This window comes from Manis pentadactyla, chromosome 7 (assembly GCF_030020395.1).
Source record: "Manis pentadactyla isolate mManPen7 chromosome 7, mManPen7.hap1, whole genome shotgun sequence".
NCBI classification, from domain to species: domain Eukaryota; kingdom Metazoa; phylum Chordata; class Mammalia; order Pholidota; family Manidae; genus Manis; species Manis pentadactyla.
In genome coordinates this window covers 109948968-109972764 of record NC_080025.1, presented here as the reverse complement: position 1 = coordinate 109972764, position 23797 = coordinate 109948968, and the positions used below count along the sequence as shown (strand labels likewise).

General features: G+C 36.4%; 1 long non-coding RNA gene across 1 annotated transcript in view; it reads right to left on the bottom strand.

The window, feature by feature from the left end:
• The window catches only part of LOC118918513 (uncharacterized), a 59583-nt gene extending 51161 nt beyond the window's left edge, over positions 1-8422 (bottom strand). The window contains exons 1-2 of the long non-coding RNA XR_005027168.2: positions 7906-8422; positions 3486-3561 (exon numbers count right to left, since the gene is read on the bottom strand). This is a non-coding gene — a long non-coding RNA (uncharacterized LOC118918513). The remainder of the gene's footprint in view (positions 1-3485; positions 3562-7905) is intronic.
• Between the last annotated feature and the right edge of the window lie 15375 nt (positions 8423-23797).

Below are 23797 nucleotides of genomic sequence, written 5' to 3'. Positions count from 1 at the left end.
TAAGCATAAGAAAATACAGTCTCTGTGATAAATTACATATATATATATAATAAATCATATATATAATTATATACATATAAATTTATATTTTATAAATTATATATAGATGATTATATATAGATGATTATATATATATATATATATATATATATATATATATATATATATATAAGCATTCTCTAAGTTACAACTGTTACCTGACAATCCAACACTTGCAAATAAAGCCATATGTACTGACTCCTTCCTGTACAAAAGTTCTCACTGGGAAATTATTAAGGATTAGTTTGAAGGATGAACTATTAAGGAAAGCGAAGAATGTTTAAGGTACTGTACTACTGAGTGGTGAAGGAGGAAGGCATCTACTATCAAACCTTCTGTTTGGTACCAATTTAGTTGTGACATGTTAAAATATTTGCGACCTATTTCAGTCTGTTTGGGCTGCTGTGATAAAACACCACAGTCTGGATAGCTGATAAACAACCCACATTTGTTTCTCACAGTCCAGGAAGTTGGAAGCCTGAGGTCAGGGTGCCAGCAGGAGTGAGTGAGGGCTCTCTTCCTCGGATCCACACACTGCAGAGAGGGCAGAGACCTCGGTGGGGTTTCTTTTATAAGAGCAGTAATTCCACTCATAAGGGCCCCACCCTCATGACCTCTCTACCTCCCCAAAGCTCCAGCTACTAATACCATCACCTTGGGCACTAGGATGTCAACATATGAATTTCAAGGGGGCACAAACATTCAGACCACAACGTGACCTAATGATTTTATTCTACATTTTAAACTTATTTTCCTGCTGCCTCAACATTCTCCAAAACAATCTGTGAGCACACCTCCCAGGTGCCCAGGTGCCCCAGTATGATAATGCTGGTGGCCACCACCACAAGCTCCCCTTGCTCTTCCCTGACTGTGACCTGGTGTCATTCAAATACCCCATGGAATCCCCCTGCACCTTGAGCTGAGTTCCATCCTGACCCCCACTTGCCTACGGGCATTTGCTCTTCTTCAGCTCCCAACCTGTATGACCGAGCTGGCTGCCCTGGTGCTCCCCTCATGTGGCCCCTTCATACCTCTCTCTCTCTAGGACTTGTGCATGTAATAAGCTTTATTTTCCTGTATTTGCCCTGTTTCTCCCTTTGTGGCCTCACCTGACTATCTCATGAAAGAACACAAAACAACGACAGCAGAAGCTTAGAGATTTTTCAAATACAGTTGGAAGCAACCTATGGATGGGCAATCTAATGAGTTAATCTTATAGATGAATTTAAACCTACACAGATAGTGACTTGATCAAAGTTGCCACAGTAATGAGTGGCAGAGTAAATCTTTCATCTCAGAGTTCTTGATAGAGAACCTAGTTCTTTTCTATAGGTACAATACGCTGCCTCCCTAAATATCCAATTGTCCTATGTTCTCTCATGATTTTACAACAGATTGGTTCTATAAATTGAAACAGTAATGACCAATAATTATTTCAAAGATTATGCACACAATAAAACCCTGGGTCAGTGAATCTGTTCAAACAAACGAGCTTGGATAAATTATTTTAGGATTACATTTTAACCATTTGTACATATAAAACCAATGAAAAGTTGTGTATGTACCTACAAATGGAAAGGCATTCTTTTCCTTAACTTCTACATTTTTTGTTATCTATTATAGTGTAACCAGCTACCCTATAACTTGATGTTCTGAAATAAAAAAAACATGCTATTATATTTCATGATTTTGTGGATCAAGAATTTGAGCAGGGCTCAGATGGGTGATTCTTCTGCTCTGCAGTGCATTTATTGGGACCATTCTATGGTCTGGTGGATGCGTAATTCTAGAGATTCCAAGATAACTCTACCTCAGTCCCCACTTCCTCGGTCTGGGTGTCTGGATGTGTTGGTACCACCGCGCTCTATCTGTTAAGGCAGCAGGGGAGTGCCCCTAACCCTTGGTGGGGGAGCGTCAGTGCATTTGCAGTCATTCTTCATCTTCCACAACACATTGTCAACAGAAAGGCTAAATTCAAAGAGCTTTAATAATTGCATTCTTTCACTTATCCTTCTGGTTTAGAATTTCTAAGCTTTCTTACTCAATGTTTAACAGGAATTTATTAGTCTTAAGACATTGTAAGTTAGCCATGTTGAAATATTACTAAAGCAGCCCTTTTACTTATATGTTCGTAAATTATTAGATACACTTTAGTTTTATTTAAACCTCTTGCTTAATGAGATTCATAAGTTTGGTTTTACTTATAGGGTTTTGATATCATTGACACTCAAATTAGGTAAATTTGATCTGAAAAGCTTTTTTTCCACTACTTGCATATTTTTAAAGTGATTCTGTGAACAACCTATAGATAACATGACTACATATTATCAAAATGAAATCGATAAGAAAAGGAAGACAATAGAAAGTAGCATTCGTTAGCAGCTAACCAATGCTAGGTATATTGATAGACATGCAGTAACAACAGGCAGATAACACACCCTATTTAATTGTTGTAACAGGAACAATCAGTATTAAGTAAATTTATTGTGTTTTTGCAGATGAAAAAATGTAGTGTAAGATGGCAGAATGACAGCCACACCCAGGAAGTATGTCTCTGAGCCATGTGTTTTACACTGATGTAAAATGGAGAATAATAATCCTTATCGAGTATTTATATGTCCTCCAGTCCCCAATTCACCATAAAAAATATTAACTATATACAAGCTTGAACACTTGAAAAGTTCACAGAACTCTATTACCTATATGTAAAACTGAGGTTCAAACAAGAATAAATTTATGCTTATTTTGTGGAGTGGTTTGGATGGCAAATGAAACAAAATAGGTCAAATATTGTGAAGGATTACATTTGAATGTGGATTCACTTTTTAAAACAGTAGACAATTTTTAATTTAATGGGTGTGTAGCAAAATATCTATCTAGACATTTTATTACAAAAACTCAAACTCAGAAGTAAAAGACACACTGTAATATTTTGTTCATCATCATGATGAACAGAGGAGAGCCCTGGAAGCAGTGGTAGCCAAAATCATATTTTCTCACATGGAAGGATCTGAAACCACCACAGATATTCATAATATCCCAGAAAGGAGCCAGGTGATTATTAAGGCTAATCAGGATTTCTAAGGACTCAGATAAATTCGAGACTATAATAGGATTACATTCTCTGCTACTAAAGCTATGGGTATTTGCATATTAAACTGGTAGGGTTTAGAAACTGGAATGGCTCTACTAAGCCCAGATTTGTGCCAGTGACTGCTAGAAGTTAGCACTTTACTCGACTTTCCTTTATGAATAGAAAAAATAGGAGAAAAAAATAAGTCTCCTACTCAGCAGTTGCTTTGAAATATGATGATGAGACTGAGTCTAATGCCAAATCAGAGAGAGAGAGAGAGATAGGGAGGTGGAGAAAATCATCTCAAGTGCTAAGTATAGGAAATTAAAAATTCAGGAAGAATAGTAGAATACTTTACTTTTAAGAAACTTACCTTTAAAAAACATTTCCAGTGATGACAAAACTTAGATGAGGCAGAATTCATGTAAAAGAAAATGTTATGCTTTCTCCTATAAAGTAGGAAAAGAAGGATGTTACATGATAAGACATTACATAAAAATAGATATTACTGAGTTAACAATGCGTATCTCATAAAAATATATTAACACATAAGAGCAACAAAATAGAAAAGCATGTTTCAGTGTTATGGAGCAATTTCCTCATAGTTAGGGTTAAGGTTAGGGTTAGGATTGTAGTAGAATCTAATTAGGATTGCAGTAGAATATAATCATTTACCATTTTTGACTGATGAACATATAAAGCCTAAGTCTGATTGTTAAGAGAGTTGATTGACTTGACATGCCAAAATAGATCAAGTTAAATGTGCTAAGTCACTCCAACCAGTTCTTCAGTAATACATACACATTGTCCATGCAAAAATAACCTTTTCACTATATTTTTAACTGCCAAACTAAAAAAGTCACACTCCCCTGCTCCCCCACCAGAGAATCAGTTCTAAACACATGAAGGAACTTTAGACCTACCTTCTTCATTAAAGGTAGCCACAAGCCATATGTAGCTATTTACATTTAAAATTAAATGAGTCAAAATTAAGTGATTTTAAATTTGTAGTTCCTCAGTCAAATTAGCTCCATTTCAAGTGCTCAATAGTCACATGTGACTCATGGCTACCGTACTGGACAGTGCAGATAGAGAACATTCCCATCATAGCAGAAAATTCTATTAGCACAGATCTAGAGAATTTCTTTGGGTGAAATTAAGCTTTTTGTGTATTATAGTAGAGCCTATCTAACTATTTATTCAGTCTTGAAAGATACTTCAAAGATACAGTAACACTGAACAAAAGATTATTGATATTACCATAGTTACTGCTTTCTGCAAGTGGACAAGTAAAAGATAAATACATTTTTTTCTAACTGGACAAAAATAAAAACAGGCAGAAGTCTAAATACTAGACTAGCATGTTAACATAAGCACAACATAATTAGTATTCAAATAAAAGAAAATCGATGCATTCATTATGATTCTTTCCTTAAAAAATCTGTAGATTAGCCAGGCATTAAAAAAAAAATGGGCCCTGTTTATTCATGGCTGGTGTGAATGTGAGTTCATCAAGTGATCTGATACTATCTTTCACAGTTAAAAGATACACATTTTTGACCTTTATGAATCTATCCAGTAGAAATTAAGTTACTTTAGAAGGAAGTTTATTTAGAATAATTTATAGTGGTAAAAACTTGGAAACAATATGAATGTACATCAATAAAGGAACAGTTGAATAAGTTATGGTGGACTCATCATATAAAAGTACAGTCTTTTAAAAAAATGTGTTAGAACTCCCAGCTTTCTTATACACAGATCACATTTAAAGTACACAAACATGATATACTTTTGAGTAAAAAAGCAAGTGGAAGTACAAATACAGAAAAATGAGAATATGCATTAGGGGAAGAATAATGATGAAAAACAAGAATAATTACCAAATATAAAACCAAAGTTAAATATATAAAATTTACACAAGCATGAACAAAGTTGTGGAAGATTATATGCTGGGTTCTTAACATTAATTGTCTCAGAGTTCAGAAAGGAATTTACAGGCACGTTTCCAAATGTCTTTACATATTCTTGCATTGTTCCTCTTCTTCCAAGGAAACATTCATCATCTTGCAATTTAAAAATACTTAATTAAAAATAATTCATTGTGTATCTCCTATAAATGAGTCCACTTTGCAAACCAGGGCTATAGCAATAAATGTTAATAGATTAGACTTCATAATTTATAAAATACTTTCATAATATTTGACTCTTACAAGGACTTGTCAGGGCCACTGGGCAGAAAATGGTGTTTTCTTTTGAAAGTACATCCAGTAAATATATGGTGGAGCTGGCATTAGCACCTGGGTGTTCTGAATCTCTGTTTCATCCTCTTTCCACAGTATCACACCTCCTCCAAAGAATATTCCCAAAGAACAAATTTATATATATAGAAATTAAGTCCTAAATAGCTCATGTCAAGTCTTTCTAATTCTACTCTTTTAGAACTTGTCTTCAGCATCATCCTCTCCTCTCCAACTAAAATCCTTCTTAAACGTTACACATAAAAATAACTTTGTAATTAGGATACAAAACGTTTGTGTAAAGAATTATAACCTTTTTATATTTGAGATGTATTTTTATGTATAAAAGAATGTTAAAAGTTGGAAAATTCTTCTAACTTAAGTACAATGTTCCCTATTCTATTCAATTGCATCAAATAGTAGCACCCTTTTGAAGAGATGCTGCACAGATAAATATCTGTGCATTATTAAATCTGGGGATATTCTTAAGATATCAAGTATTAGAAAAATGAACAGCATTTCTTTCAAATAAAAACAAGGGAAATGGTAAGCACTGGCAAAGCCAGAAAGGCAGAGGTACAGAAAGAAGCAGGAGTGGCAAACAGACTAGCTTCATTTTTTGCCTTTATTTTTCAGGTAATGAAAGATTGTCTAGGGTAGTAAATTTAACATAAAAGTAATGTGGAGTAAATGTGGCGCTGTTTTGTTATGAAAATGAGAAAACTGAGATGGATATATGGAGTATTTACTGAGAAGGAATGAATTAACATTTTAAAATAGTAATGAGTGAACAGTAGAGGCATATATAACCTTTCATAGAGTGAACCAATTCAAATGTCAGAGCTTTTGCTGGGCATTATGCTAAGCTGTATGAGGTCATCTAATGTTTATTTTCAGTAGTGAAAAATATTGTCATTTTTGAAGTTTGTGTCTCTGCAAACAAGGGACATTGAACATGACCTGTTCAAAGCTTCAGCAGAAAAGGACTGCGGAACAGCACTGTGTGTTTTCCATACTTAAGCTTGCATTTCCGTTCCGCTTCTGTTAGTGTGTTTTCAGCTCAGGTTCCCATTTGCTTTTGGTCTCCACAGTAACTAAGCATGTTACGGAGCTTAGAGACTTATAAATATCATAAGCCAAATGATCTCGTACCCATAGGATTTTTGAAAAACTTACAGTGGGAAAAATGGGCTGGAATCCAAGGCCAAAATCCCTGAGTCTGAATTGATAGAAATAGCAAAAAATAGAACATGGAGGAAAAGTAAAATAGGATATTTGATTAACACTCTTGGGGATTACTGAATATTACATTTTAAATTTTTCCGGGTGATTGGCACCATTCAACACTCAGTACATGAGTTTGGTATAACTTTTGTTTTGAGTTATTTTGTTCATATATCTGTTTTCCTGGGTGATAAAACTCATGAAAGGCATTTTTAAAGAAATACATCTGTTGGAGTTGAAAATATAATGCCTCTTGAAAAATAAAAAGGAAAAAATGGTAACCTCATGAATAAGACAGGAGAAAGAAAGTAATCTGCCAAAAGGAACATTTGATTAAGCTTCAAAGAGTGGGAGAATAACAGATTTTCACATGTTTTTAAACAAACTAGTAAAGGCTCCTCAACTATAAGAAGGAAACATTTGGAGAGATGGTTTATCTCCAGTTCCAAGGAGCCCAAATCATGTCCTGTGGATCCATATGATGTACTGCTACATATTTCCAAATTCATATGCAAACTCTTCAGGTACCACTAGATAAGGGGAAAAGACCTAGAAATTTACATATAGATTTTATGAAAAGTTATTTACAGATGTCATTTAAAAGAGTAGTAGTAAATGCATGAGTGAATGTAAATTTTAATATCTCATGTGCAAAATTCATTGCCAAACTTTTATTTTTATAACCGAGAAAGAGAAGTTGTAATGTTTACTAAAATTACAGAAATATGCTAAACGTCTGTTGTCTACGGAATTGCCAGTTAATACCATGCATTTGGCAAGGACACTAGACACTAATTAAACCTATGAAAAAATGTCATCAGTATCTTTGGTTTTAACAATCAAAGATGAAACAATCTACACTCTAATATTTAATGCAATTCTACAATAGCTTATTAATATTTCTCATAATCTGAGGATCCCTTCTCGCTATTTCATTGTGCATTGGGTCCTGGCTATAATTTGTCACTACCAGATGGAATTTGCCCACTCCAGCTTAAATATTCTGAGCAGATTCTGTGGCTAGCTAGACATTTTCGGACTGTGTTTTTAATACTAAGACTATTCCAATTAGTCAGGTCCTTGGCTCTGGAGGGTGCTGTGGACATGGATCTACTCTCTGCCTCTCTGCTCCCTGAGACTTGAGTTGTTGGTCAGTTCTCTGGCTAAAGACAAGCCTCACTTTCTCCTCCAAGTCACACCTATTCTTACTCATCGTTAAGGAGAACAGAAGAATGCCCATTTCCCCTGTTGAAAAACAAGGTAGAAGAAACACAAGAGTCAATCTAGGTAATAAATATTTGTGTTACTGTAGCCTTTAATATGTGTACATACCTGGCAATTGCAAGTCATCTTATGGGGAAAAGGGACAAAGTTGGAATAGCTTTCTTCTTTCTTAATGCTCTGCTTATTATATTTCAGATATGAATTTAATCAGTTTCTTTGATATTATGTTTTCATTATGAAGGCAAGCTATATACACATGAATCCAGCTAACAATCCAGCTAACAATATTTTAAAGTGCCATGGATTGGAATTGACAGGTATTGTTAAAGTCTATTAAACCATTCTGATTACTCTAATTTCCCTTAGCATGATAATCAATATCTAAAAATATATTTTACAGTTAGGTTTATTATGTTATTATTTCCTACACCCTTTATTGTTCCATGATGACAGAGACTTTTGTTAATCTTATTCACTTGCCTGGCAATAATATGTATTCAAGAAATATTTGTTGAATGAATGAAAGAATGGAAAAATGAGTGTGTTCTGAAACAGCAGGATAGGATTTTGTAATAAAGGTAACATTTGCAGGAAAAAAGAGGAGAAAATAAAATTTATTTTAGCTGGAGGGAAGTTTGAACAGTAAAGGTAGGAAGGCAGGAACGCTCATGGTGTGTTCAGAAAACCATGACAAGATCAACCTGACTTGAGCAGAGATTTTTCAGAAGAGAACATAAGGAGATACAGTTGAAGAATTAATATAGAGCCAGATTTCCAAGGGCTTTGAAAGTCAATTTACCTAACTCTGATTATATTCTGTAGAATTAAGAGAAGAAGTAACACAGGGGCCAAAAGAAACATGCATCAGTTTTGGGCAAATGATTACTAAACATGTAATACTGTTAATGAAGCAGAAGGGAAAATGACCTTTGCATAAAATCTTTACCTTATATTAAATCCTTTGGCTAAATTTGGGAGGCAAAAATTCACATTCATAAAAGGTCAAAAGCTCAAATAAATTTCCAACTCCTGTAGCAGTAAAGGCAAAACTTCTGGAAAAAAGAAAGAAAGAAAAAGAAAGAAATGCATCATTAATATTTCTTATCACAGTCTATGGGTCACAATATACTTATGGAAGTAGAATCCATCTCCAGGTGGAGTTTAGAAACTTCTACAGGAATTAAAAGTGGGTTATGATAGACTAAGCTAGGAATGGTTGTGACCTGGAGACAAGGCATTCAGGGAGGGTGTCAGCAGCATTAAGGCAAATGACAGAGCCTAAAATTTACTGAAAAACTGCTATATGCGAAGCCCTTGAAGACTTTAGATACTTTACCTTAGCTAACAGGTATTTGATGAGGTCTAGGCAAGGAAGAACTATACTATGAATGGATCTGCTAGGAGTACTTGAAAATCAGACAACCTCTACAAGCTAAATCATCAAGAGCTAAACAACAGAAGAAAGTATCAAGCATGTGGTATGCGAGAGAACCACAATAAAACACTTTTAATAAAAAATGGCAGCCACTATCTACATATCATTTTTCTTGGGCACATACTATTATCTTTATTGATTCTTTTTTTCTTTTGAAATAATAATGCACATTTTCCCTACATTGCAGTATCTATATATTTGATTGACTATTGAATCTTCCCATCACTCTCAGCCAGGTGGCAGTTGTGACATGTTTGTCAAGAGTATTTGAGTTAACATGACTGTTCATGGAAGCCTGAGTAGACAGTAGTAATTCCTTAACAGTTAAAACAGAAATCATTTAGGGTCTAATTTGAAGACTTTTACTCATAATTATAACTCTTCAGTTAACATGAGTATTCATGAAAGCTTGAGTAGACAATTGTAATTACTTACCAGTTGAAACAGAAATCATTTAGTGTCTAATCTGAAGAAACTGTTACTCATAGTTCTAACTTGAAAATCTGTTGATCCCTTCTGATAAAATTATTTATTTTGTTTATAGCACCCAAACTAGAAAAATAAGTCATTGGCTAGAAAAACAAATGCACTGAGCCAATAACTGAACACTCTTGTCAGTAATTCTTGTATCAGAATTCTGGTAGAACACAAGTGACAGTTCTGAACAGCAAAGATATTAAGAAGAGTCCATCTTAGAATGTTTAGAAGTTTTAGAATGGCTTCATCAATTCATTTTGCTTATATTTTCTTTTAATATAAACAAACTATATGATTTTTTATAGATGTGACATATTGACTGAGTTCTTCCAATAAGTATAAAATAAATGTCTGATTACTAAGTAGTGTTTCATAGTGTAATTCTTCTTCCTCCCAGTATAAATTAAATCATCACGTATCTTTAAGTCAATTGCCTATTAGATTTGATGAAATACAGTATGTTCCAGGAATTATGCTAAGAGATTTATAAGTAATACTTTCCTACATCCTCACATCTAGTCTATGCTCTACTTCAGATATGCAAAATGAACCACACGTTAAGTCCATTTCCACAATCTTACATATAGTGAAAAGCAGCTTCTTCAGAACGTGTTAAAATAAAATAAAGAAAGAAAGAATGGAGACAAGCCTTTAAAATTCCCAGAGCAAATAAAACCAGCTTAGTCATGCAAACAAAGCTTAATTTAGCTTATTTTGCAAGAAAACTTAACCTGGGTCCTTTCTTGCTGAAAATCACAAACAAAATTTAATCCCAAGATTGATATGAGGTAACCACTGATCAAGTCCCTATCACTGAAGAAAAATTTAATATTATAACCAATTACTATGAATAAGCAGTTAACGCTTTTCCATTATATAAGCTGCTTTATAACATTATACCCCTGAACCTCATTCCATGTTTCAGTTTGAATGCTCCTGGTTTGCAAACATTTTGGTGTGTGCACAAAAATTTTTCCTAATTAACTAATTCAGTGATTTATTGGATTTACTTAGGCTCTTTCTGAACTTTTGGAACCCATATCTGTCTAATCCCAAGACATGCTCTGAATTATGGCAGCAGTGGATCTCAAACTTCAGTGTGCATAATCATTATCCAGTGATTTTGGTAAATATTTAGATTTCTGAACTAATTCCAAGTATATTCTCATTCAATAAGTATCATACCAACTCTGCAATATGCATTGTTAAACATCTAAGTTGCTATCTTAGCCAGAGGTTTGCACCCCTCACTAATACTCTTCTCTACTGGCTGATGGTAAAACACGAAAAAGGAATATAATCATCTATTTTGGGGCACTCAATCAACAGTAGACAGCAAGGTAAACTAAAATCTAGTTCTCTGAGTTACCTTGGCAATCATGCAATTGCCAGATCCCAGAGTCTGGGGCAAAAATAGTAAAGGAAAAGTAAAAATGGAATGACACCAGCTGTAAAAGGTCAGACAAATTCAGGGGCAGAGAGCCAAGCAAATAACTGTTCCAGTAGATTTAGATGAAGAATATCAATTATTTAACCAAGTCACCATGCATCTCAGTTACAAAGATATTAAGAACAGTAAATCTCAGAATACTTAGAAATTTTAGAAATTGCCTATCAATCTGTTTTGCTTACATTTACTGTATGTAAATAATGTCATGACTGTATATATGTGTATGTGTACAATATATCTAAAAGAACTCTTCCAATAAGTATAAAAATTGCCTATGTTCATAAAGATAGAACTGATGACATATAATTTCCTTCAAAAAGCAATACCTATATTACTTCGATATGTTAAATCCTTAGCTTAAACAAAAATAATGGTTTAAAAAATAAATGAGCACACTTAACCTAATTTTATTACTCCTAAAAAGTAAACTCATTAAAATTATTTTAATCAATTCAGAATAATATCAGAGTAATATCCACAGAATAGGAGTTTTGATTAATTTCTCCAAGAAATAGTACGGACATAACCAGATGGGAGAAAGAAGATACTCTGCTTGCCTCCCTGATAACACAAAGGAATGTACCACAGGGAACTAATGGGAGGAAACCTGAAAGAGCTTTACTTAGAAACATTATCAATTAATAAAAGCTAGAAACAGAGACAGGTTAGTGGGCACATACAATACAAACATCTCCCTTAGTCACCTCTGGGAATCACTTCAGGCAGACAAAGGCAGTCACACTAAACTTCGTTCTGTGACAGTGTTTGTACAAGCTTATGTTTAGTATGTATGGAAACATTGATTCCTTCTTGCCAATAAGCGGTAAAATAAAAAATTAATTGACACAGAAGCCATGCTAATATTGGTCTTTACTCTACTCACAACAAGCTTCTATGTTTCCAAAGTGGCAATGTTAAGTTATAACCAAGCTATACATTTCTACTTTGTTTTGTTGGGACTGAACTATTTGAACATGTAAAAGCCTCACTAAACATAAGAAAATATATTCCAGCCAAAAAGAAATGAACCTTATTGTAAACTCTCTAAAACTCTCTTCTTCAGAGGGGCGGAAGATGGCGGCGTGAGTAGAGCAGCGGAAATCTCCTCCCAAAACAACATATATCTATGAAAATATAACAAAGACAACCCTTCCTAGAATAAAGACCAGAGGACACAGGACAATATCCAGACCACATCCGCACCTGAGAGAACCCAGCGCCTCGCGAAGGGGGTAAGATACAAGCCCCGGCCCCGCGGGAGCCGAGCGCCCCTCCCCCCAGAACCCGGTGGGAGAAGAGCAGGCAGAGCGGGAGGGAGACGGAGCCCAGGACTGCCGAACACCCAGCCCCAGCCATCCGGGCCAGAGTGCAGGGCACGCGATACTAGGAAAACAGGGCAGCAAGAACAGTGAGCAGGCACTGGAGGCTGGGTGTCGGAGGACATAAGAAAAGCGCGCGACCATTTTTTTTTGCTTTTTTGCTGTTTTGTTTTGGCGAGCGCTTTTTGGAAGTCTTAAAGGGATAGGGACCCCAATACTAGGGAAACAGGGCAGAAAGACCGGTGAGCAGAGGCCTGAGGCTGGCACCGGAGAATAAAGAAAAACGAATGACCACCTTTTTTTTTTTAATTAAAAACTTTTTTTTTTTTTTTAATTAAAAAAATTTTTTTTTCTTTTCTTTTTTTTTTTTTGGTGGGCGTTGTTTTGTTTTGGCGGGTGCTTTTTGGAAGTCTTAAAGGGGCAGGGTGGGTCACTTAATCCAGAGGTAGGGAATCCGGGATCTCTGGGCACCCTAACCCCTGGGCTGCAGGGAGCAGGGAGGCCCCTTACGGAGATAAATAGCCTCCCAGCAGCTCCTGCTCCAACGCGACTCCACCACTTTGGAGTAGCTGCCCGAGCCAGGCCACACCCACAGCAACAGCCGAGATTAACTCCATAGCAGCCGGGCAGGAAGCAGAAACCCTGTTTGCACGCAGCTGCGCAGCACAAGCCACTAGAGGTCGCTGTTCTCCCAGGAGAGGAGGGCCACAAACCAACAAGAAAGGAAGTCCTTCCAGCCGTCACTCGTCCCAGTTCTGCAGACTATTCCTATCACCATGAAAAGGCAAAGCTACAGGCAGACAAAGATCACAGATACAACACCAGAGAAGGAGACAGACCTAACCAGTCTCCCTGAAAAAGAATTCTAAATAAGAATCATAAACATGCTGACAGAGATGCAGAGAAATACGCAAGAGAAATGGGATGAAGTCCGGAAGGAGATCACAGATGCCAGAAAGGAGATCGCAGAAATGAAACAAACTCTGGAAGGGTTTATAAGCAGAATGGATAGGATGCAAGAGGCCATTGATGGAATTGAAATCAGAGAACAGGAACGCATAGAAGCTGACATAGAGAGAGACAAAAGGATCTCCAGGAATGAAACAATATTAAGAGAACTGTGTGACCAATCCAAAAGGAACAATATCCGTATTATAGGGGTCCCAGAAGAAGAAGAGATAGGAAAAGAGATGGAAAGTATCTTAGAAGAAATAATTGCTGAAAACTTCCCCACACTGGGGGAGGAAGTAATCGAACAGACCACGGAAATACACAGAACCCCCAACAGAAAGGATCCAAGAAGGGCAACACCAAGACACATAATAATTAAAATGGCAAAGATCAAGGACAAGGAAAGAGTGTTAAAGGCAGCTAGAGAGAAAAAGGTCACCTATAAAGGGAAACCCATCAGGCTAACGTCAGATTTCTCAACAGAAACCCTACAGGCCAGAAGAGAATGGCATGATATATTTAATACAATGAAACAGAAGGGCCTTGAACCAAGGATACTGTATCCAGCACGACTATCATTCAAATATGACGGTGGGATTAAACAATTCCCAGACAAACAAAAGCTGAGGGAATTTGCTTTCCACAAACCACCTCTACAGAACATCCTACAGGGACTGCTCTAGATGGGAGCACTCCTAGAAAGAGCACAGCACAAAACACCCAACATATGAAGAATCGAGGAGGAGGAACAAGAAGGGAGAGAAGAAAAGAATCTCCAGACAGTGTATATAACAGCTCAATAAGCGAGCTAAGTTAGGCAGTAAGACACTAAAGAGGCTAACCTTGAACCTTTGGTAACCACGAATTTAAAGCCTGCAATGGCAATAAGTACATATCTTTCAATAGTCACCCTAAATGTTAATGGGTTGAATGCACCAATCAAAAGACACAGAGTAACAGAATGGATAAAAAAGCAAGACCCATCTATATGCTGCTTACAAGAAACTCACCTCAAACCCAAAGACATGTACAGACTAAAAGTCAAGGGATGGAAAAACATATTTCAGGCAAACAACAGCAAGAAGAAAGCAGGGGTTGCAGTAATAATATCAGACAAAATAGACTTCAAAACAAAGAAAGTAACAAGAGATAAAGAAGGACACTACATAATGATAAAGGGCTCAGTCCAACAAGAGGATATAACCATTCTAAATTTATATGCACCCAACAAAGAAGCACCAGCATATGTGAAACAAATACTAACAGAACTAAAGGGGGAAATAGACTGCAATGCATTCATTTTAGGAGACTTCAACATGCCACTCACCCCAAAGGATAGATCCACCGGGCAGAAAATAAGTAAGGACACGGAGGCACTGAACAACACAGTAGAACAGATGGACCTAATAGACATCTATAGAACTCTACATCCAAAAGCAGCGGGATATACATTCTTCTCAAGTGCACATGGAACATTCTCCAGAATAGACCACATACTAGGCCACAAAAAGAGCCTCAGTAAATTCCAAAAGATTGAAATCCTACCAACCAACTTTTCAGACCACAAAGGCATAAAACTAGAAATAAACTGTACAAAGAAAGCAAAGAGGCTCACAAACTCATGGAGGCTCAACAACACACTCCTAAATAATCAATGGATCAATGACCAAATCAAAATGGAGATCCAGCAATATATGGAAACAAATGACAACAATAACACTAAGCCCCAACTTCTGTGGGACACAGCAAAAGCAGTCTTAAGAGGAAAGTATATAGCAATCCAAGCATATTTAAAAAAGGAAGAGCAATCCCAAATGAATGGTCTAATGTCACAATTATCGAAATTGGAAAAAGAAGAACAGATGAGGCCTAAGGTCAGCAGAAGGAGGGATATAATAAAGATCAGAGAAGAAATAAATAAAATTGAGAAGAATAAAACAATAGCAAAAATCAATGAAACGAAGAGCTGGTTCTTCGAGAAAATAAACAAAATACATAAGCCTCTAGCCAGACTTATTAAGAAGAAAAGAGAGTCAACACAAATCAACAGTATCAGAAACGAGAAAGGAAAAATCACGACGGACCCCACGGAAATGCAAAGAATTATTGGAGAATACTATGAAAACCTATATGCTAACAAGCTGGGAAACCTACGAGAAATGGACAACTTCCTAGAAAAATATAACCTTCCAAGATTGACCCAGGAAGAAACAGAAAATCTAAACAGACCAATTACCAGCAACGAAATTGAAGCGGTAATCAAAAAACTACCAAAGAACAAAACCCCCGGGCCAGATGGATTTACCTCGTAATTTTATCAGACATACAGGGAAGACATAATACCCATTCTCCTTAAAGTTTTCCAAACAATAGAGGAGGAGGTGATACTCCCAAACTCATTCTATGAAGCTAACATCACCCTAATACCAAAACCAGGCAAAGACACCAACAAAAAAGAAAACTACAGACCAATAACCCTGATGAACGTAGATGCAAAAATACTCAACAAAATATTAGCAAACCGAATTCAAAAATACATCAAAAGGATCATACACCATGACCAAGTGGGATTCATCCCAGGGATGCAAGGATGGCACAACATTCGAAAGTCCATCAACATCATCCACCACATCAACAAAAAGAAAGACAAAAACCACATGATCATCTCCATAGATGCTGAAAAAGCATTTGACAAAGTTCAACATCCATTCATGTTAAAAACTGTCAGCAAAATGGGAATAGAGGGCAAGTACCTCAACATAATAAAGGCCAACTATGATAAACCCACAGCCAACATTATATTGAACAGCGAGAAGCTGAAAGCATTTCCGCTGAGATTGGGAACTAGACAGGGATCCCCACTCTCCACTGTTATTTAACATAGTACTGGAGGTCCTACCCACGGCAATCAGACAAAATAAAGAAATACAAGGAATCCAAATTGGTAAAGAAGAAGTTAAACTGTCACTATTTGCAGATGACTTGATACTGTACATAAAAAACCCTAAAGACTCCACCCCAAAACTACTAGAACTGATATCGGAATACAGCAATGTTGCAGGATACAAAATCAACACACAGAAATCTGTGGCTTTCCTATATACTAACAATGAACCAACAGAAAGAGAAATCAGGAAAACAACTCCATTCACAATTGCATCAAAAAAAATAAAATACCTAGGAATAAACCTAACCAAAGAAGTGAAAGATTTATACTCTGAAAACTACAAGTCACTCTTAAGAGAAATTAAAGGGGACACTAACAGATGGAAACTCATCCCATGCTCGTGGCTAGGAAGAATTAATATCGTTAAAATGGCCAACCTGCCCAAAGCAATATACAGATTTGATGCACTCCCTATGAAACTACCAGCAACATTCTTCAATGAACTGAAACAAATAATTTAAAAATTCATATGGAAGCACCAAAGACCCCGAATAGCCAAAGCAATCCTGAGAAAGAAGAATAAAGTAGGGGGGATCTCACTCCCCAACTTCAAGATCTACTATAAAGCCATAGTAATCAAGACAATTTGGTACTGGCACAAGAGCAGAGCCACAGACCAATGGAACAGACTAGAGAATCCAGACATTAACCCAGACATATATGGTCAATTAATATTTGATAAAGGAGCCATGGACATACAATGGCGAAATGACAGTCTCTTCAACAGGTGGTGCTGGCAAAACTGGACAGCTACATGTAGGAGAATGAAACTGGACCATTGTCCAACCCCATATACAAAAGTAAACTCAAAATGGATCAAAGACCTGAATGTAAGCCATGAAATCATTAAACTCTTGGAAGAAAACATAGGCAAAAACCCCTTAGACATAAACATGAGTGACCTCTTCTTGAACATATCTTCCCGGGCAAGGAAAACAACAGCAAAAATGAGTAAGTGGGACTATATTAAGCTGAAAAGCTTCTGTACAGCAAAAGACACCATCAATAGAACAAGAAGGATCCCTACAGTATGGGAGAATATATTTGAAAATGACACATCCGATAAAGGCTTGACGTCCAGAATATATAAGGAGCTCACACACCTCAACAAACAAAAAACAAATAACCCAATTAAAAAATGGGCAGAGGAACTGAACAGACAGTTGTCCAAAAAAGAAATACAGATGGCCAACAGACACATGAAAAGATGTTCCACATCGCTAATTATCAGAGAAATGCAAATTAAAACTACAATGAGGTATCACCTCACACCAGTAAGGATGGCTGCCATCCAAAAGACAAACAACAACAAATGTTGGCGAGGCTGTGGAGAAAGGGGAACCCTCCTACACTGCTGGTGGGAATGTAAGTTAGTTCAACCATTGTGGAAAGCAGTATGGAGGTACATCAAAATGCTCAAAACAGACTTACCATTTGACCCAGGAATTGCACTCCTAGGAATTTACCCTAAGAACGCAGCAATCAAGTATGAGAAAGACCAATGTACCCCTATGTTTATCGCAGCACTATTTACAATAGCCAAGAATTGGAAGCAACCTAAATGTCCATCAATAGATGAATGGATAAAGAAGAGGTGGTACATATACACAATGGAATACTACTCAGCCATAAGAAAAGGGCAAATCCAATCATTTGCAGCAACATGGATGGAGCTGGAGGGTATTATGCTCAGTGAAACAAGCCAAGCAGAGAAAGAGAAATACCAAATGATTTCACTTATTTGTGGAATATAAGAACAAAGGAAAAACTGAAGGAACAAAACAGCAGCAGAATCACAGAACTCAAGAATGGACTAACAGGTACCAAAGGGAAAGGGACTGGGGAGGATGGGTGGGTAGGGAGGGATAAGGGGGGGAGAAGAAGGGGGATATTAAGATTAACATGCATGGGGGGGTAGGAGAAAAGGGAGGGCTGTACAACACAGAGAAGGTAAGTAGTGATTCTACAACATTTTGCTATGCTGATGGACAGTGACTGTAAAGGGGTTTATAGGGGAGACCTGGTATAGGGGAGAGCCTAGTAAACATAATATTCGTCATGTAAGTGTAGATTAGTGATACCAAAAACAAAGCAAAAAAAAAAGGGCAGTTCCTGTGTGGTAACCTCCAACGAGTTCTACACAAGGGTATAAAGGGCATATAAAAGTGTAGGCAAAGGGTCTGTTTGTGTTTATACAGAGGATCAAAGCCTAATTGGGCTACCCCAAAAATGAACTAAGATACGATATGAAAAAGAACTTCCAACATCTGCACTCTCTGGAAGACTCATGCCAGAAGATGATCATCAAAAAACCCCAACAAAGATCCACGCACTGCTACAGCTGTAGATGCACTCATCCCACCAGTTCCTGGACTTGCCATGGGAATGAGGAAGGAGATATCTAAGCTGGCCTGTGCATACAGTAAAACAACAAATTTGACTGTATCTATACTGTTGGAACTCAACCAAGAATTTGGAGAAGTGCAAATTGTAGCGCTCCAAAGTCTTACAACTACAGACTATTTACTGTTAAAAGAACATATGGCATGTGAACAGTCCCCAGGAATGGGTTGTTTTAATTTGTCTGATTTCTCTCAGACTGTTCAAGTTCAGTTGGACAATATCCACCATATCATAGATAAGTTTTCACAAATGCCTAAGGTGCCTAACTGGTTTTCTTGGTTTCACTGGAGATGGCTGGTAATTACAGATATGCTTTGGTTATGTAACTATACTCCTATTATGTTAATGTGTGTGCGCAATTTAAGTAGTAGCTTAAAACCTATATATGCTGAAGTTACTCTACAAGAAGATATGTCAACGAAATAATCAATCTTCCCATGTTTTCTTCCGCCTGCTACTTCTATAGCTTTTCTTCTTCCTTCCTAATTACAACCCTTAAATAGAATTCATGCCTCATATCAAATTTACCGAGTATCATAATTCTTCCAAGTGGTAAAGATACCTCAAGACAAATGCTGGGCATAGAAGCTACAGGGCATAAATATGCAAAGAAGTAAAAAGCTAACCTTTTCAAACAATAAGGCTTCCCTCTCACTTACCAACTTCACATTTCCCTGTATGGCCCCGGAAGATGACTGGTTAGGCAGAGATGGGTAAGATTCCTCAAGGGAGGAACAACCTAAGACAGGCACAGTCGCAGGGGGGCCATCAGGTGAGAAATTGGGGATCAACAGAGGTGAGGCTTAGAACCTCACCCCCCCTGTTCTGAGAGAAATCTTCTGTATACGTGGATGTTTTAATGCCTTTGTCTAGCTTGGATTAACACATAGTCTACAGGCACACACCTGATCATCTACATTTGCTCTCTTACAACACTAAACTATGTTTTCTACCTTTATCTTGTATCTACCTACCACTTCAGCATTTTATTAAAAATAATAATAATAATAAAGGGAGAAATGTGGTATCCACATATAAATCAAGTATAAAAACCAAATGAGTATTCATATTTGAACTGACTGTTTAGAGTTCATAATTAATGAGCAAAACCGAAAGTTTCTGTGATGACTGCCCTTGTACTGTTCACTATGTAACTTATACATTATGTAAGAATTTGTTCTACATGTAAGAACTTGTTTGTTATGCCTCAGAAGATTGGAGACTGACGAAAATTAGGCTTGGGGTGGATTAATGATTGTGCATTGAGCATTGACTCCCCTATACAGAATTTTATTGTCGTTAACAACCATTTGATCAATAAATATGAGAGATGCCCTCACAAAAAAAAAAAAAAAAAAAAAAAAAAAGAACATATGGCATGTGAACAGTCCCCAGGAATGGGTTGTTTTAATTTGTCTGATTTCTCTCAGACTGTTCAAGTTCAGTTGGACAATATCCACCATATCATAGATAAGTTTTCACAAATGCCTAAGGTGCCTTAATGGTTTTCTTCATTTCACTGGAGATGGCTGGTAATTACAGGTATGCTTTGGTTATGTAACTATACTCCTATTATGTTAATGTGTGTGCGCAATTTATGTAGTAGCTTAAAACCTATATATGCTGAAGTTACTCTACAAGAAGATATGTCAAAGAAATAATCAATCTTCCCATGTTTTCTTCCACCTGCTACTTCTATAGCTTTTCTTCTTCCTTCCTAATTACAACCCTTAAATAGAATTCGTGCCTCATATCAAATTTACCGAGTATCATAAATCTTCCAAGTGGTAAAGATACCTCAAGACAAATGCTGGGCATAGAAGCCACAGGGCATAAATATGCAAAGAAGTAAAAAGCTAACTATTTCAAACAATAAGGCTTCTCTCTCACTTACCAACTTCACATTTCCCTGTATGGCCCTGGAAGATGACTGGTTAGGCAGAGATGGGTAAGATTCCTCAAGTGAGGAACAACCTAAGACAGGCACAGTCGCAGGGGGGCCATCAGGTGAGAAATTGGGGATCAACAGAGGTGAGGCTTAGAACCTCACCCCCCCGTTCTGAGAGAAATCTTCTGCATACGTGGATGTTTTATTGCCCTGGTCTAGCTTGGATTAACACATAGTCTACAGGCACACACCTGATCATCTACATTTGCTCTCTTACAACACTAAACTATGTTTTCTACCTTCATCTTGTATCTACCTACCACTTCAGCATTTTATTAAAAATAATAATAATAAAGAGAGAAATGTGGTATCCACATATAAATCAAGTATAAAAACCAAATGAGTATTCATATTTGAACTGACTGTTTGGAGTTCATAATTAATGAGCAAAACCGAAAGTTTCTGTGATGACTGCCCTTGTACTGTTCACTATGTAACTTATTCATTATGTAAGAATTTTTTCTACATGTAAGAACTTGTTTGTTATGCCTCAGAAGATTGGAGACTGACAAAAATTAGGCTTGGGGTGGATTAATGATTGTGCATTGAGCATTGACTCCCCTATACAGAATTTTATTGTCATTAACAACCATTTGATCAATAAATATGAGAGATGCCCTCACAAAAAAAAAAAAAAGGACAGACTTCCAATGGTAAAATAAATAAGTAACCAGGATGTAATGTATAGCATAAGGAATATAGTCAAGATATTGTAACAGCTTGGTAGGGTGATAGCTGGAACCTAGAATTATGTATATAAATGTTCTACCACTGTGTTGTACACTTGAAACTAATGTAATGTAATACTGTGCGTCAACTACCCTTCAATAAAAAATAATTATTAAAAAAAAAAAAACAACTCTCTTCTTATGAAATAGAATGAAAAGGACAAAATAAATATACAGTATTTGTAAATTCTATTTTCAGTGATAATCAAGGAGAAATTCCATGTACACAACTTGATAAAGAAGTCCTGATTAGGAATCATTTTAAAAGGGCAAAACCCAGTAGAATTTTAAGAAAAGTTAATATCAAAATGGAAGTAGAAAATAGCAAATTTGAAATAAAAGTTTCAATGTAATAGTTACATTTAAGACTTTTTCTGTAATAAGAAGAAAAGAGAAAAAAAGTGAATGAAAAGATTTGAGAAGCATTTGTGTTTCCATTAATAGAATATGGCTACTGGTACAGGAGTGAGAAGAAATCTTCAAAGCATTAAAGAAATGGCATGTTAGAGTTTATTTGAACGAAATCTGCTGAAGACTAGAGCTTAGAGAACTGAGGAGAAAAATGAAGCCAATTTTTCCCTATGGTATTTACCAAACCTGGGAACTGGGTCTCACATTTCCTCATCTTTATAAGGCAAGAGGCATTGAAAATAAACCTTGGTAGAGACCTAAGGCAGAGAATCAATAGTAGATACACCCACACGTAGATCCCGAGGCCTAAATATCTACATACTCAATAAATGAGTATGGTTATGTTAAAAAACAAAATTCCTCTGAGTAAATTTTAAGGATCTTATTGGCTTTGTTCAGCAATTCATGAATAAGCAGGATTTAATCTAGCAGATAGAAAGGAGTTCCAAAGAGTGGTACAAAATGAAATGCTTTTATAGGCAGAAGGGAAAAGGAACAAGGAAGTTATACTAGACAAAAAAATGGATTGGTTATTGTAAATTTACCTTAGGACAACAAGGGTCCATCAAGCAAATTACCTAACTAGTGCTGATCAAGCAATTCCTGATTGGTTTAAAATTCCAGCTGTGGGACAGATGGAACTGTAACTTCAGTTCACTTGGATTGCCGACATGGGACTAAGCATAAGTGAACCGATTTTGGGTCTGTTATCTTCCTTTTAAGAGAGTCAGAAGAAGAAAAGTCATCCCAGATGTAATGGTGAAGGTACAGGAAGGACTGGGAGATGAATGCTTTCTATTCTAAGAATGATGGGACAAGTATAATAATCATCTGCTAAGACAACTAGAAAAACTGGACGATGTGTTTAAAACCATTTCGTTTTAAGTCATCTAAAAGTTAAGCAATATGAACTTTTTGAGCCAATACTAGGAGAAATTGGGAGTAAAAAAGAGGTAAAAATGACATGGGGTATTTCTTTTTCACCATGTGGATTGGTGTATGAAAAGCTGGGACTGGGAGGTCCAAAACTTGAGCAGAACTTCCTGTAGTCTCATGGGGTTGGGGACTAGGAATGTGGAAATCAGGACCTGCCAATAAGGAGGAGTTCTTGTAAATAACTGACGTTTGGTAACCTAAAGGGTGAAAAAATATAATTAAAGTTGAATGGAAAATAAACTAGAGAGTAAAAACCAGCTACAGTACTTTCAAAGGCTGATTGTATTAATTAGATTTGTCACCTGCCTGCCAGAAGAAAAAGTAAATCCTCTCTGGGGTAAGATAACATTGTCCAGAAGCTCAAGTGATCGTGAAAACATTTCCCATGAAATGATTAACTTACAGTCAAAACTCTCCAGGTACACAGCAAGATAAAACTTGAGACAATAAAATCAACAATAAACAAAAATAAAATAAGAACCACAGGAACAGCAGAAAGCAGGCTATCTTACAAAACATAAAACTGATAAATATATTCAGAATATAAATACACAAGGTAGGGGAATTTCCGCAGAGAAGTAGAAACTATACATGAAAGCCACATAAATGTATAAAAAATGGTTGAAACAATTATCATTGAATGGGGCAGAATGTGCCAACCTAAATAATTTTGGAAATCAGCAGAGTTTGTAAGACTAGAGCCAATGAAACTTTACATAGCACTGTTCTCTAGCTGATACATTTGTTTCCCAAGAGGTACAGGTTAACAAGTCTAAAAACACTACACATTTATACTGGAGTTGAACAATTAAGTAAATGGATGGTGGATATTGAGAGCATGCTTCTCAGTGTTGAAGTGCACAGTTACAGATAAAAAAAGGAATGTTTTATGTGGTAATGAATAAGAGTTGGAAACATCACTATGAACTCATGATTAAGCTTAGCATAGATACAGATGGTTATATATACATATAGAAATATTTAGACACATGTGT